Below are 17,303 nucleotides of genomic sequence, written 5' to 3'. Positions count from 1 at the left end.
ATGTCCATTCCATCCGGTAGCGCTGGTCTGTGTCCCCGTGTCCGTTATTTCCATGTCGGTCCTGGCGATTGAGTAACGCGAGGGTGACAGAGATTGAAATTGCATCCTCTACTTATGTGGTCCGTGGCCATTTTATTTGATCACAGTTTCATTTCATACTGCTCGACAGTGCTTCATCTCCAGAACAAATTTTACTGGATTATCCACTCCCAGATAAACACTCCAGCTACAAACAATGATATTGGAATCTAAAAACGAAATGTCAAACGTGTCTACATTCGTGTTTTTGGTCCGAGAAACAGAAATTGAAGAGAAATAAATTGATTTCTGAATATATTTTTTCTTTTTTTTTCGATTTTGTTGCTATACCAGCAAATAAGAACTTACATAAGCACTCCACAATACCTCCAGGTACCTAACGATAGAAGATGCTATTTTCTTGACTCTTATCTGTTACCTTTTATCTTACGCTATATTGAAGCCTGTCTTGTGCTGTCTAAACTATGTGTTCATCGTTAAACCTTGCCGGTGATGGTTTTGTTAAAGTGTTGGTAATATTTTGTTATACAGGTTGGTCAAAAATGCGTGCACTTTTCCATTGGGCTATAAAATAAAAACGGCTTCATTCTTTTAGATGCTTGAACTTTTATTTGATCAAATATTCAGCACGATTGGCTTGGCAGTAGCTCATTCGGTCGACCTATTTTTGAGTACATTTTCGATTGTATCAGGTCCTATTTCGGTAACAGAAACCTGTAATTTGGGTTTTGAGGTTGTCGAAAGCTGCTGGTTTGTGCGCATAACTCAAATATCGATTCTGATTGTCGCTATATGGCACGTGGCGCTGACCTGTTCAAATCAAACGCTGTTCAGGTTCTCAGCTTCAATTTCGCCGAAAAACCAATCAGCCAAAATCCGCACCAAACAGTCACTCGTTGTGGGTGCATTGGCTTCTCTTGCACGATGTGTGGGTTTTCCGAACCACAATACTGCATATTAACATAGCCACAGAGGTGGAAATAATCGTCCACGAAATGTGCTTTTGACGAATGAGTTGCTGACCTGACCACTTGCCGGAAATAAATGTTCCATATTTTCTAATTCTCTGCAACCAAAATAGTATTTTACACAAAAATGTAATGAATTAACTTTTCATATAAAAGTTCAAGCATCGAAAAATATTAAGCCGTTTTTGTTTTATAACTAAATGAATTTGGAATTTATGTAAACATGACTCATTGATTCGAACAATATGGAAGTTTTGAAAATTACAACATAAGTGATCATTAAAAACAAAACTAAGGTGCCGTTTTTATTTGAACCTTAGAAGAACGGACCGGGCTGTATTCATAATTAAAGTGCCGTTCCTAGGATAAATTTTAACTAGTGTAACTAGTTGTGTCATAAATTAAGCGCGGTTCGTTCTTCTAAGATAAAAACAACTATTTGTATTTATTTTATGGAAAAAACGTTATTTAAAGAACACAGTGCAGCAAGAGGTAAGGTAGCAATCGCTTTTGGAGAGTAGCGTCAGTACAAGACTCCGTTTTAATTCAATGACAACATGTATTTAACATAACTTGGAACTAGGACTGATACTAACACTTAACACAACTGGCGAAATACATACAAGAATGAAACGGTTACTAAGAAGACATGAAAGTAAAAACAAGGGACATATTAAAGTCAAGAAATGACGAGAAATTGTCATGCTTACGACAGAGAGCTAGTAACGGCTCATTATGTCAAATGGTCCAACAGAGCACGGCTGTTAATGCAAAAGGGTAAATCAATCACAGTGTCGCTAGTGTTAGCATCATTGGGTTTAATCAATGCAGGGCTCGTCAGTTTATACTTTCTAGGGTCCATGAAAAGTGATGCCCGATCAAGTGTTGCTCCTATATTTTACCAAGGGGAGTGAGATAAAATGGGTGGCATTTGTAAGTCATTCGTATACCATTAATCTGCCAGAATTTACAGAAGCTGCTGCTTTCGTTCCCGGACGAGTGCAGTGAAGCTCGACGACAGCAACGGATAAGCAGCGTCTGATGATGCACTGTGGGAGCGCTGCCATGGGTTAGGTGTCCGAAAATAATGTACTCCTCTCCAAATGCCACTAATAATGAAACAAATTTGGTCATAAACAAATCATCTTGCATGATTGAGCACTGTGCTGACTTGGTGTTCAAGGATCTATTCAATGGTGTATGTTAAACCATTTCGCTAACACAACTAAATATCATCAACAAACATTGGATTTCGTAATGAAATATGGACATAATTCCCAGTACTAACGAATGCGTAACTAATAAAATCGTAGGCAATGCAAATGGATGTGATAGTAATAGGTAAAAATTCAAATCCAAACATCAAGTGCAAACCTACACATATTTGGCTAAAGACCCTCCTTACGAGCTGTTTCAAGATTTATACATTTCAACAAAAAATTACTTGCATTGAAAATGCGTAGTGCCTTAAAGTGCCGGCCGCTGAGCTTCACTGCACTGTGGCTCCTGTCTTGTTATGGGGTTTTTATTTTTGTTGCTCCTGAGCAAACTTGAACGGACTGTCTCGCTGTCAACAGCAAAAGTTCCGATTCTTCGCAACCAAATCGCTGATAAGCTCCCGCTTGGAGCTCGCCTTCTGCTGTCGGTGGCAGAAAAGTTGAGCAGTGCTTTATCACCGATTTATGTGCTGTGTCGTCGGAAAAAGTGAACGCGGCGCGCCCGTCAACACGCAGATAAAGTGCCGCGATCTGGGCGTTGCATCCTTCGCTCCCCGTGGCCATCAATCAACCAGCTGGATTGTCCCAGCGGCGGCGCAGTTTTCAATGAGCCGGAAAAAACCGTGACAATTTCCAGGCCTGATCCTACGCCGTTTCCCGGTGGACCGGAGCCCAACAAAGGTGATTCACGACACGGCTCCGAGCTCCGAATGGTTCCGAACGCAGCGCAGCGTTCAACAAAATCGTAACAATCGCACTATCACACGCTCGTCACCGGTGACACCTGGCGAAAGCTTTTCGCGCCCAACTAAATTGGCACCGCGCCAAACTCTCCCGCCCAACCCGAGGCCCCGCGAGAACGGCGAGGACGTAATCCTTTTTTGTTCAGCTCTAAATTTTTTTGTTTTATTTTTTCGGCAAAGGACCTCCCATCGGATCCTGAAAACGATCAATCGGAACCGTGCCAGATGCCGGCCTGCCCTTCACGACACCACGTGCGAGGTGGGAGTTATGCTGTGTTTTTGGTACTTTTTGCTTCAAACTCTAACGAACTTCGAACACACCCGAGCAGCAGCCCATCAGCATTAAGATCGTTGCGCGACTGGCAGGGTGTCGAGCTATGCTTAGGCCCACTGGCGGTGGTTTTCCCGACCGACCGACCGTCCGACCGATGGGTTTCACTCTTCCCGGTCGCTGCTCCCTGTTTTTGCACTCTTCCCGCATTTTTCGGAAGCACCTTTTTGCCCTGGCCCAGTTTTCTCCGGCTTTCCTTCCATCCCAACGCTTGGTGGGCCGCACGCGGGAAAACGCGCCTCACCCGGCACACATGTTTACGTGCTGCCCGTGTGTCTACGAAATGTGATACATTATTATTTATGACGATAAAAATTTATGACTTTGTTTTTCTACCATCCGCTCACCCGTCCCCATCGTGGGCCGTCTTGTTTGTCCTGCCGGCCTGCCGGGTTCGGTGTGTTTGGGGTCGATTTGTTTGATGGAAAAGTTTTCCCGCCCGGTTGTTGGGTGTTTTTGCGTTCGGTCCTGTGGTTTCGTTTTTTCTGCGCCCTTCCGAACCTCCGTCCGTTTGAAGAAGTCACTCCACGGGGCCACGGGTACGGGGCAGTGATTGATAAAGCGTCAGGTTGCGTTTCCAAGGACGAACAGGACGAAGCGAAAAGGCGGCCGGCGGCCGGCGTGCCAGTTTTTGGCGTTGCAACTCACGTTGCCACTCGGCACTTGTGGGCACGTGCAGTGCGTGGAAAATCGTCCAAACACACACGCCCACACGGCCCGATAAAACGGGGGCTGCTATTCGATGCGGGCAATTCATGCGCCGCATCGGGGAAAACGTTCCACCGATTGGGCGGCCGATTTCGCCCATTGCTTGATTGGTGCTCCATTGTCCTGCCGGGGTGCTTATTTTCCAATCATTGGTTCCTTTAGCTGCCGCTAGTCACTCTAGGGGGTCTAGGGTCTAGAGTCAGGTTTGAAGTTGGCGCGATCGAGTGTCGCTGCCTCTTGAAACTTAAGAAACGCGCGTACTGCGTACACTGCGCTAACTACGCTGACGCAGTCGCAGCAAGTTTTGAGCGTAATTGGACGAGGGTTGAAGGGTGAAGAGGGTTCGTGCTTTCAAGAAATGGAATGTGTTCTCTTTGATGCTTCGCAGTATAAAGCAAATCTGACTGCCAAAGCCCATTCTACAGCTAATTAGGCCGAGCTGCCAGAAAGCTTTTCATAGGTTTACTGTGAAATTACACGTAGTTCAGGTTATAAGCTATCTTGCTTTTGAGCCGATTCTGATGTGATGTGAATTTTCAAAGAACGATTGCTCGATTTGTGAAGTAGAAGCTTCAGTCCTTAAGGGAAAGGTAAATCATACAATACGTTTTTGGTATAAATAGGAAATACCTTACCGGACATCAAAGCAAGGAAATCGTCAGTATGTATGACTAAAAACTTCCAGCTGAGCTGAAGTGCACATTCATTTCGGAATGGCAGAGTTTTCAACTAAATGCAGACTTATTTTTTCGGAGAACTGTGCGACGAGTCACTGCACTAGGGACTGGGGTGCTATTCATAGTTCTTGAACCGGAAAAACTGCACCAATCATAAGTGACGGCCAGTGCGGCCCAAAACCCTGGACAGCTGGAACCTTTGAAGCCGGTGCGTTCTTCACTGCCCGAGGGCGATTGCGGGACCCACACCGGATGAATGGGCCAGCCAGTATCAAAGCCCTTTGCCGAACCAAAACATGCTTTCCTGCAAGATATACTAGGGTGTTCATTGAGTTTTGCGGGTCGATGATAAGGAGACATTTTTTTTGCTTTGAAACACACTTTTTTTATCCAGTATGATCTCCCTGAACATCAATACAATTGTTCCAAAGAGACTTCAATTTATAAATTCCATCACAGGTTACAATCAAAGGGTTCAGAAGGTTACAACAGTAAACAAAATTTATTGTTTTATCAATTTGCTAGTAATCCGTAAGCAAAATTTAATTCACATCCCAGAAAACGGATGCTAACATCTTTTTGGGCGATTTGGAAACACGAAATCGTTTTGGACCCGAAGAACCAGGTTCACACCACTCTTTAGCCAGTTGTTTTGATTCAGGATCATAGTGATAGACCCAAGTCTCATCCCCGGCGATGATTCACTTGCACAAAATCCACTTTATCCATTCGAAAAAGCTCAAAATGTTGCTGAGAAACTAGCATTCGAATGCATTTTTGTTTAATTTTTAGCGAATCCGGCAACCATTTTGCAAACAGCTTTTTGGAACCCAATACTTCAGTCAAAATATCAAACTAAATCTCTTTAAGAGATTCGACGATATTCCAATACGGTATCCTGTATTTTTCTACGATTTCAGGTGCTGTGTCTGTTTTTTAAGTTTTATAAATGGATCATCTTGAAGGATTAAATGTAAGAGTGCTTATACACTTTCAACATTCGTTAATAAATTTCCTTTCCCTTTAAACCTTCTAAATAAAAACATTCATTGCATACTACTTAATTTTTTACGTCGTAATACTCATATTCGCATACGTTCATATGAAAAGAGTACCAATATAAAAAAAAATCAGGCTCGTATCGACTCCTTTGATATCGACCCGCAAAACTTAAAGAACACCCTAGTACTAGAGGTCCCACGATTCAGCTCGATCCCACGGCAGTCTCGCTATTGAGACCATTGTAAAAATAAAATATTAGCCAAAAAGGGGCCAATTGCAAAGTGGACGCTCGGAGGACTCCGATTTATTTTTTTCGACAGATTTTCCCGCTTTATAAATCGAACCAACCTGTTGAAAGGTTCATTTGAATGATGGTTAACAAAACGGTTAATAAATCCACGCAGACGCAATCTTTGCGCAATTCATTAAAATCCTGTACCCCCGTTGTAATGCTGCGAAAAAATATATCTTTATATCTTTCGACCATTGAAAGCGGCGCGAAAAGCTGACGTAAAACTGAAAATGCGAATGAAGGTCACAGCCACCGCTGTACGTCGGTCAACCAGAAGTGGCATTAAAGTGCCAGCCAGCTTCAGGCGAGTTTCTGATTCGCTCCATTCCGTTTCCCTGCTGGCCGCAGCGTCGACTCCATCAAACTGCCATCGTCCATTTTTTTCCCCTGGTCCTCCCGGGTTAACGGGTGTTTTATGTGCTGCTAGCGCCATTTTGCATCCAAAACCACCTTACATGCCGGTGAGTTTGAGGCGGTGTTTTGTGAAGTAGCCTCCACCGACTGCCACCGCTGTGGTCCGGGCTCTCCACTTTCACAGTGCCACTCGTCTCTCCGTCGCTCGCTCGCTCGTGTGGGTTATGGTAAACAGTTGCGGCGGTTCCGAAGCCTGATGGAGTTCCGCCGAAAAAGTCGACGGCGACACTTTGTGTTGGAAATAATTGCTCGAATAAAACGGGCCAAACTTTGAACATTCCGCGTGACGGGCGCCGAGTTTGGCTGACAAAGGCCGTTGCTCCGGGCTCCGTTGGCCGGAAACTAGTTAAAGCAGCCCATCATCACACCACCGCCAACCGCGAACCTGTAGTTCCAGCTCCACAAAGCTCGGTTCGAACCGAGAACCGGTATGAGGCTAAAAAAGTGAACGGGAGCGAGAAAATTCGACACAAAAGTGCCGCGCACATTACGGGTAGCGACATCGTAAAAGTGCCGCATCGTCGGCGAGCTGCAAAGTTTGGCAATACCCTTGGAATGCGCGCCGAATGACTGCAGTAATAAAAGTGGGGAAAATTTCGCAACCTGCCGGACGGCAGCGGCGGTGACGGTGGCCGTCGATAAATCAGCCAATCTGAACGGTGATGGTGGCGTCGAATCGATTGGGCTAATTGAGCCGTGGAAAGGAAACTTTCCCTCCGACCGGGTGCGCGTATCTCTGTCGGCAAGAAGTTTTCCCCGTTGAGTGGCTCCCTCTGCGTGGTCGTGTAACGCCCTGAAAGGAAAAGCGCAAGGCTTTCGGCACCCGAGCACCGTCAGCCGGGGCCGGCGATGCTCTCGTAAAGTTGGCCAATGAATGTTGTGTGAAGGATGATAGTGAGCGCCCCGCTTCGAGAGCCCTTTTTCCGGTGGCGCAAACAACGCCGTTCGCTGGATGGGTTTATTTTCGTAACAAAGTTAGGGGCGCGGACGAAGTTTTGAAGCTTTAAAAACGTAGAGTTCGGCAAATGGGTGTGAGTGGTGTTGGTAAAAAAAACCGATGATAAAGCTCAACTACTTGGAACATAATATTTGTGTTGGGTAAAAGTATCCCCATCCGTTGCTCCGGTGGAAGCCATTTACGGCGCTGGCGTTCATCATTGTTTGTTCGCACTTTTTCACCTACTTTGGCATCTTCTTCACCACACGACCAGGACCAAGTGCCGATCGAGCGAAGGACAGCAAATACTACCTCCCGGCAAGATAAAACCGGTTCTGGCTCGTTACGGTGCCCAACTATAACCGATAGAGTGGTTTCTTCTTGCTGCGTTTTTCGCGGTTCTTGCCGCCCATCGACCGGCACATCGTGTTGGTCTCATATTTTCCTACAAAAACTGTGTCTCGCCTAGCACACAGACAGACACATACAAGAAGCGGTTTCGAAATGAAGGCACAACTCTACGCAATCTGCGCCATTTCTCGCCGTAGCAACGTTCCTTTTGCAAGGGGCCCCCAGGCCCAGGCTCTTGACATGGCAATTACTGCGCTCGCAAGAAGTGATAATACACAGCAAAACGAGTAAGTAATGAAAAGTGGCACCAGAGCGGCCCCGGACACCAGCATGCTCAATCTGGCCACACACCTATTCAATCGGTCATCGGAAGGATGGGTGGAAATGATAACAACAACAATTAAGAAGATGAATCGGATCGATTAACTGTCACCGGCACCAACACCGGAGTCGAGCACCGGACCGGTCACCGCGACGGAATGCATCGACAGGGCTCCGAGCTTTCCGGTGACATTTCCGGTGGCTTCCGGCGGTCGCTGGGTGGACACTGCATACATTCCCTGCCACTCGTCCGGCCGGCGCCTGCGGACGACGCTAAAAGGGCACAAGGTTGAAGAAAGGTTCGATTTTTCTTCCCCGATTCCGACACCACTCCCGCCGGCTGTCGTTTTTGCTCCCAACACGCTCCCGATCGCCGACGATCAATTTCAATTGCGAGTGACACCGAAGGTGAACGAAATGCCGCTAACCACACCAAAACAAAGCCAAACCCCCTTGTGTGCGGTGGGAGAAAATAGAAAAACCCGGGCAGGGCCCCGGTGGCCAGGAAGAAGGGCAAACGGCATGCCGATGCCATGAAGCCCGTGATAAATGGTCGCACTGGATGTGTAATCGGGTTTTATCACCGTGAAAACCGAGAAGCCATACGGTACTTGGAGGGGGTTGGAACCCGGGTTGGGACGCGTGTGAGTGACGTGAATGATGGCCAGGCAAGACCAACCCGCCACCGAGTGAATATTCGATTGCCATCAAGAATTTGCTATCAATCACCAGGCGCCTCCATCGGCGCCGGGCGTCTCCATCTTTGGAAGTATGATGTCAGCCGGATTGTCTCCCCGCAACACCCCACCCCACCCTACTCTCCACCTCCTCCACAAACCATTCACGGGTTCCAGTAATGTAACGGTCCGCCAGCAACAGGTCGCACTTGACGTCTGGGTCGTTCGGTGAGCGGTGCTTTGCGTGTTGCCTACCCGTTAGGCGTTATCCGCCGAATGCGACCCGATCTCTGCCGTTTTCTTTTTCCCGGCTCGTTTCGTATTTTCTTCGCCCGAACAGGGTCGGGAAAGACGGATTGCGCCTCCGAGAGTCGGAGAGTGATTGTAGTGAGCCGGCCGCACACAAATGAGAGATCCCGCGCATCCCGCGTATGTTTGGCAGTTTTTGAAACGACAGTTTGAATAGCCCATAAACGGCCGAAGGGAGGCACATTGGACGCTCGTTAGGGGCAACACGACAACCAACCGGCGCACACTGGTGGAGGCTAACGAGATTCCCGGCTCCCAGCAACCGGCCCGAAGGCCCGATGATTGAGCGCTTTACAACTCGATGGCAATGGTGAATTGATCAAGTGGAGCAAGAGCATTAACTTCGCGTTTGCTATTCGCCATTCGCCACCCGTTTGCCGGGCAATAAATCCGGTGGCCAACGGTGGGCAGGAGTGTGGCCATAATTTGTCGCCGACGACGCAAATACCGCGTAGCCGATGGCAAATTGTGTTTCAGGTGCGCGCTCGTATAAAAAACCTCATCGAACGGTCGCGGGCCGGATGATTGATAATCGCCGACGGACAACGGGATCGTTCCGAAGCAACTTCCGATTTCCGGGCACGATAGGAAGACACTCGAAAAAGCCGCTTCCATCGGCTGGCGCCTGATTGACGTTTCATTACCATTCGGTTATTATTTTTATACATTCAGTCAGGTCCGATCCGAACGCGGCACACACACGGGGGGGTCTTCGTGCGTGCGTGAAGCAACCCCAACACCGCCATCTCGACGGGGCCATCTTTTTTGGCGCGCCAACAAGTTTGGCCGCCCCGGCGATGATCGATTCACAGCGAGTTGAAGTAAGCCCTTTTCGTTCGTACTGTGTTTTTTTTTTCCTTCTGTCGACCACAAAACTTTAGCCCGAAATGGGCTTTGCGTGAATGAAATAAAAACGGAACAGCACACCCAATAAAGACAGTAATAACGGTTACGGAGGGCGACACAACGAGCGTCCCGATGTGGTGGACTATGAATGGCCATTTGGCGCAAGCGAAGAAAAAGAAAATTAGATTTGTTTTTCCCGAACCGTACCGAGACCCCCGAGTTCAGCGCGGCAAGGAGGCTGACAAGGGCTCGAAATCAGTCGAACAGGACACACAATCTTTCCTAGCGACATCCTGGCGCGTGCCCCACGGAATTAGCGCTCTCGGGATCGGGCCAATCGCGGAAACGCTCGAAATCGCTGTGGCGATGCAACGATGCGTGGTGCGCTGTGCCGGCGCCATGAATGGCTGCCTTATTACCGCTCGTAATGTTACAGCATCGCGCTCGAGTCGCCCCTTAATGTGGCCCATTATCCTTGCGCCGGCCCTACAATCTCGGACCAAGCCCGAACCGAGCTTGCCGAGGCTTTGTCCGAAGTTGCATCGCCCCGCTGAATGGGACGTGATTTTCCACGTCCACCCATCCGGCGAGGAAAATCATGCAAATGGAATTCTCTATCGCTTGCATCACTCGATTTATCCGCACGAAGGACGGCGGTACGGCCAATAACACATACACACATACACACGTGCGGACGCTCGGTTGCTTTGAAATCCTCCCACGAAGGAACGACCACGCCGATGGTTGCAGTGGTTCGGGATAAAAATAAATCTTGCCGAACCGTACCGGATTCTTCCGTAATCGCCGGCGTGCTGGCTGTGTTGGTGAGCACAATACGCACTCAAACACGCCGGGACCGGTGGCCACGATCGGCCAGAAGAAGTGGCACCTAATTGATATGATTGTAATTCCGAGTCCACATCAAGAGTGTTGCCCGGCCCGCGTGGGCCACTTCGAGCATGGCATAAAAGGCGCGCGAGTTTGCTCGTTCGGATGTTTTCCAATGGCCATGGTGAAGTCCTTGGCCGTGGGCACACGCACGGTACGTCGAAAGAAACGTGTGCCGACATCACGTCCGGCTCGGGGATCGGGCCCTTTAACGCCTTTCTCGGGCCCAAGCCCAATTCTCGCACGCACACGCCAACGCACTGCCCGGTCTGACGGGGTTGGTGAAGGCGAAGTGAATCAGACAACAGCGGCTAAAAATAGGCGCGGACACCAAAAATGCTAAAAGCACTCCCACCGCGGGAAAAGAAAAAAAACGAAACACTTTACACACAGCGCGCGGCACGTTGTTCGATCGGATTAACGGCCCACCGCACTGGCGCTGGCGTTTAGAGAGCAATAGAAGTTAGAGCTAGAAGTTAACTGAACCTGTGTTGCCCCTTTTTAAATAGAATCTAGCGGAACGCTGGTGTCGATTACGGACAAGCGGATCGCAGCTGAGCCGCCGGGCGGCCGGCCCTAAATTCCGTTGGACGCAACTTCCACGAATCTCCGTGGGCCAACCCCACCACCCTCCGGGGCATCGGAATCAAAACATCGCCCACCCGGGATCAGGATCCGGGAATTCGGCGCCAAGCCTACGCTAAGCATCTTTTCATTAGGCCAACCATTGGGAGCCTCTCGGCATGGGTGTAACTTCACACGCAATCTTTTTGCAGGACCTCAAACCACACACACACATACACACATGGGGCCACGGCCTCCCTCTCGGCATACCGGCCAGTGTTTAGAAGATTAATTTATGTTTCACTGTTATGTCGGCCTTCGCGCTTCGAATGTTCGAGCACCGTTCGAGGGGGTTCGAAACGTCGGGTCACGATCTGGGCGGTGCCCAGAATCCGGAGTCCTTCGTTCTCGAACCATTTGAACGCCGGTTGTCCGATTTTTTAATCGCTTGCCACAAGGGGGGGAAACTCGTTACTTACTGCCTTGCACCACCAGCCTTGTTTCGGTTTCTTTCTCGAAGATAAAGGAACCGGAATCCAGAGAAGACGCTCCGTGAGTGTCGAGCGCGGTGCGCCGCACACCCACGGGCTAGGGTGGAACTCGCACCCGACGTTCACCTCCCACTGGGCCGGTTGTTGTGGGTGGGCTACACTTTTCTTTCTTCTCCACAACTCACGGCACGATTTTCCGGTTCACTAGTTTGCTTCACCTTCACCGCGATTGGACGCACACGCAAAACCGGACACCGGTGCCACCGGTTTGCTTTCACCTGTGGAACAAACCAAACAAACATGAGAAGAAACCCAGCGTGGAGGGAACCTCATTTCACGGTCACACTGTCACGGGGCCTCGAGGGTTTCCGATTTTCCATCTCCACAATGCAACTTTTCTTTCTCGCTTCGTCAAATCAACGGTAACTTTCACACTTCTGAATCGTTCTCGGCCAGGCTCGGGGTTCTGACAGAATTCAGTTTCAGATCCACAGCCTCGCCACGTGGTCGCCAAAGCCCGAAAGGGTTAGAGAAAAAGGTTAGGAATGAAAAAAAGGCCACCCAAACCGCGTCTCGGTACGTACAGACCGCGAAGGAACGGGCCCGAAGGCCTGCCGTCGTTCGACTGAGCGCGATGTCCGTCCGGTCCGTTCGATCGGCCACGGCGCGCAGTGAAATCCGCGCCAGACCATGCGCAAACCGCTGCTTCCCGTGGGGCCAAAAGTATTTTCGGTAGCCAACGGGTGACCGGTGAGGATGCGTCGAAGGTGCGCCGCGCGGTCACTTCGGCTCACGGTTCGGGATGAACACTGCTTTTTGGTTTTTCTTATCCTTCACCAACTCAACTCAGATCGGACCGGATCTCGTGCAACCCCCTTTCCAGGGTCAACGTCAACGAGAATGATTCAAACACGCTACTAATCCTGGCCCTTAAATTAAAGGTTGTATCGTTCGTTAGGCAGTGGCCATCCAACAAAGCTCACCGAGCTGACGATGAACCTTGCACGATGCCTAGTTTAATAATCATTGAATCCACTGAAGCTGACGTGATAAAAAATAAAACCACTTGAGACTGTTTGCCGTCCATTCCATTGATCAAACTTTCGAACAGGGGCGGATCACCTGCCGAAAAATGGTCAAGCACTGTGGCCAGAAATAGTGTCAACACCGTCGACATGCTTACGCCGACCGCACGCCGATCGTACGCGCACTGGCATTGGCACAGTACAGGACACGTCGCGCAAACCGTTTAATCACTCGGTCACGGTGTGGGCCGGGGCGTAGTGAAGCCAAAACATGCCATGCCGTTCGGTGCGTGCGTCCAAAGGTTCTTTGCGGCGGCATGACCAATCGAGAAAAGGGCGCGCGGCCCACATTGGCGAGCATCGCGGCCCGTCTGATGGGCGGCACCCATGGCGCAATGGGACACGTCCGTTGGCATCACGGCTCGATCACGCGTTTAACACAAGCGGTTATTGCGGACTTTCGCGAATCCGAACGCGAATGCAGAGCATAAGAAGCTGCAGGAAAAATAAAGATGCTAAAACCGATCGCCTAGAAAGAAGTGTCTAGAAGCTGGTCCGGTTGTTGGGGTAGCTCAGCTGAGGTCCGAGCATGGAATGAATTTATACGTTGATCAACTCCGTAATTTTGACGCATTCCTGTACAGTGGATAGCAAAAAGAAGTTTATTTCAAGGACACAAATGAAGTCTCACGAAATATACGAGGATGAACAGTTTTAGGGATCATTGCTACAACAGGATAACTTTGAACTGTGTTTGTTATGAGGTTTTTTCTACAGTCCACAGGTGCTATTTTGGTCCAGATTGTTTTGAAAAAATCAAGCTAATTCTGTTAAATTTCATGGGGTATTTTTTAAAGCAACCCAAGGTTCATGAATGGCCACATGTTCTCAATGGCACAAAATTTAGCAAAAAAAAATCAACTCCTCATAATGATAGTTGTGTTATACCAAAAAATCATCACTTCAGAGACACTTTTCTCACAATATGGAATGTTTCAAAACACGCCAATAGTAAAATACCGATCCGTTTTTGGATTGGCCTTGGATACGTGCTGATTTTTTTTTAAAACAAGGCCGGATTTGTCTACATTCTATTGACTACGGCAACTTGATTAAACCACCAGCCCGTCAAGCTAAATTTAAATTTAGCTAATTTCAAATTAAGCTAAATTCACAAATTTACCTTTTTTATTGGCCAGGTACGTTTAGCTGCTTTACTATCTGTGAATGCAATAGGTTTTGAAAAATGATCAAATAATGCAGCTTAATGCAGCTAAAAATGAGCAAATAATGCAAATGTATTTACATATTTGATTGGCCAGCTGTGTATATAGATTCAGCCTAGCGGCTCGTTGACAATCTATTAAATAAAAATGAAGTTCTGTTCGTATGTTCCTTATGGACTCAGAAACTACTGAACCGATTGACCTAGGGCAATGGACCGTCCTAGGGCAGAGAGAGAGAGAGAGAAACAGCAACGGACTCCTACAGCCTTCTAGACTTCAATTAGGATGATGTAATAGAAAAAGTACATTTTACACCTCCCGAGAGAGAAAGCTCCCATATAAACGTAACATAAAATTCAGCATAATTCGGGTTGTTTTCCAACAAATCGAACCAAATTCTGCAGGTGGGAGTGTTTGGGAAGGGAAAACTTTCTGGTGAATGTTTGAAACCCTTCGCCACTTTACAAAGGGAAGCTTACATAAAAAATTTGAGTAAATTTCACCAAAAAAGTGTAAAAAGCAAACAGCTCGAAAACTGTTCAAACAGTTTGAGTCAAATTTAGCTGATGCAAGTTTTGCCATGTATGCGAGAAGCGAGAAGGTAAGCCAATCAGATACAACACCGGGAAGCCCTATCATTTGGAACAGAGTAACGGGAGGTGGAAAGGGAAACTGAACAAATATGTCACCGAGAAGCCCGATCGTCTGAAAAGTAGGAGTAACGGGAAATGATAAGGGAAGCTGATCGGATACGTTATCGGGAAGTCCTTTGAAACGTCAGATAATCGAGAAATGAGGATGAAATGAGGCGTGCCGATGCGTGCCGGGAACAGCTAGTCATATATAAATAAATAAATAAATAAATAAATAAATAAACATGGACGAAAGAGAGCTTTTTACCTCTTGATTTTAGTTTTTGTCGAATATTTTAAGCAAATTGATGAATGTGTTTGGAGGAGTTACTCACTATACGTTTATCAACCCGTGTTGGCGTTGATTTCTTGTGCCAACGAGCTTTAGTATGATGAATTCGCTTTTCGTTTCTGTCGTGGATCGTTGACAACGGAGCCGTGACTGTCAAAAGTGAAAAGACAGCCGAGCTCTCAGTCGAGAGGCTACAGCCGCCAAAGCAGTCGATCAGAAGCAAGCGTGCTTACCAGACGTGCTTACGTGCTGTGTTGCTTACTACAATAAAGGTTGATAGGATGATATTGTAACCAACCTACCAAAGTTACTTTACAACTTCAACTAGTTACGTGCGAGGCTACAACAGTTTCCATAACCCGTGACTATTAAACCGATTTTTGCCTTACTTTCGTCTGCTATTTTATCAATATTTTTGGTTGTTTCCCCACTAAAATTCATACTAATGATCATTTGACGTTGTTCATCGATTCGAATGAACCATCGATTTTTCCAACGTGCGTTTCTCAGCCGTAATTTTACGCTTTGAAAATGAAAACACTTAAAAAGTCACCTTTTTAGGGCTCATTAATAAGAACATCTACTCCAGTTGCTTTATTAACGAGCTTAACGAAGGAAATTGGTGTGAAAAACAGCAAAAAACTTCATGCTACCAACTTTAAAAAAAATTGGTTTTTGTGGTGCTACACAAAAATGTCATTTATCGTCATAACTTTGCTCTTAGGCATACAACGTATCAAAAGAGTGGTTTAAAAAAACAGATACTAATTTTTTCACACACTATTCAAATGTTCAGTAGCGAAATTTATTTTTGCTTTCCCATGTAGATCATGCCAATGACGTCAGTTTGAACGCTCACAGCGCATCAGCTTTTGGTGCAGCACTTTCTACTAATAAACAATAGACTGTGATCAAAATAACATTAATTTGGAGTGTACGAAAACACTGTGCCCGGCATTGTGGCCCGGTACACCGAAAACCGTAGTCGATTCCTTGCCCCTGTTTGTTTCATTTCATGCTGTCACTCTCAACGAGGGATTAGTTACACACATTTTTCATTCGATTCACCTTTCCGCCCGATGCCAGGCGACCGCCAGCGCAAGGTTTATCGCACGCCGGCAAGAATCAGCCACAGATATTGTTTGGCTAAAAATAAAAACTCAATGGAAGGCGGCTTGCGGCCGACGCTTGCCGGTTCGAGGGCGACAAACGTGAACGCGACGTTTGACATAATTGCTGAAGGACATTCTACGCTATTCGCCGGACGCCGGATGATGAGGTTCAAACGGGGGAACTTCAGATATAATTTTTGATAAATTGTTTTCTGATTCGGGGCCGGACACGCTTGAAGCACCCTCGAAACACACTGTGGCCGTTCGAGTGGACCGCAAACATTTGCCAGATCGAACCCGGGGAGAGATGCGGACGAGGATGGCCGACCAAATGTTGACAGACCATTATCGAGATTAACCTCCAAACTTGGACCGGGGGACATACGGGGCGAGTGCTCACTTTCCCTGATCTATTGCTCTCGGTGTGATGAAAGAAAGAAGCAGGATCCCCAGTGGCAGAAAGGCGATGGCGCAAAGATGTGAACACGATCCGAACCGCATGTTTGATGTGGCCACCTACGCCACCGGTCGGCTGTCGCCCCGAAAGCCACTGATGACATTTGCTTAGGTAGTCCTTGAACATTGCAATGACGACCGAAACAACCACACTTTCGGCAAAGATCAAAGTAATTGGATTGATCCGAACAATACGCGACAGTAAATAGGCGTAGGCGCGCCCACCTACCCGGAGGGCTTGGCCCACCTTGTTTTATGTTGAATGGTTTCGCTTTAGCGATTTAGAGACGACCTTGGAACCTCACGCCTTGTCTCAAGCAAGCGGCCAAGTAACGTGTTGCTGGAAAGCTCCCACCATGCTGGTGGATTCCAACATCAATCTGATTTCAGTGTTATGGGCACCACTTAAGCACCGATGACGAACTCGTTATAATGGACATAAACAAAATTTAACTGAAACTGTTCGATAGCAGTAAAACGGCGTAACGGGCTTTGCTTCAAACAAATTACAGATAGGAGTCACCACACGGATCTCTATGAAAACCGATGACCCGAAGAAACAGGCTACAACGATTCCTGGTTTTGCCGTTTTTTTATGTAAAAACTAATTCCACTGTTGTTCCGTGTGCGCAAAACATAAAAAATCAACTTTACGTTTATCCTGCTGCACACAATCTCCTGCCGTTCCGGAAATATCCTCTCCCGGTTTCTTCCTGTGATGTGATCCGGGATGCACCGGGTATTGTTGTGTGTGCTTTTCCATCTCTTCACTTAAAACGCACACA

The 17,303-nt window shown here is 47.5% G+C and overlaps 1 protein-coding gene across 2 annotated transcripts in view; it reads right to left on the bottom strand.

The window, feature by feature from the left end:
- The window catches only part of LOC131205848 (RING finger protein nhl-1), a 47,125-nt gene extending 34,730 nt beyond the window's left edge, over positions 1-12,395 (bottom strand). For both annotated transcript variants that reach the window (XM_058198120.1, XM_058198121.1), the window contains exons 1-2: positions 12,360-12,395; positions 11,764-12,053 (exon numbers count right to left, since the gene is read on the bottom strand). The gene's annotated coding sequence lies outside the window, so the exon portion shown is untranslated. The remainder of the gene's footprint in view (positions 1-11,763; positions 12,054-12,359) is intronic.
- Positions 12,396-17,303: the final 4,908 nt, after the last annotated feature.

The sequence above is a fragment of the Anopheles bellator genome, chromosome 1 (genome assembly GCF_943735745.2).
Source record: "Anopheles bellator chromosome 1, idAnoBellAS_SP24_06.2, whole genome shotgun sequence".
In the NCBI taxonomy this organism is placed as follows: Eukaryota; Metazoa; Arthropoda; class Insecta; order Diptera; family Culicidae; genus Anopheles; species Anopheles bellator.
The sequence above is the reverse complement of the archived record's forward strand: the minus strand, read 5'-3'. Positions and strand labels throughout refer to the sequence as shown.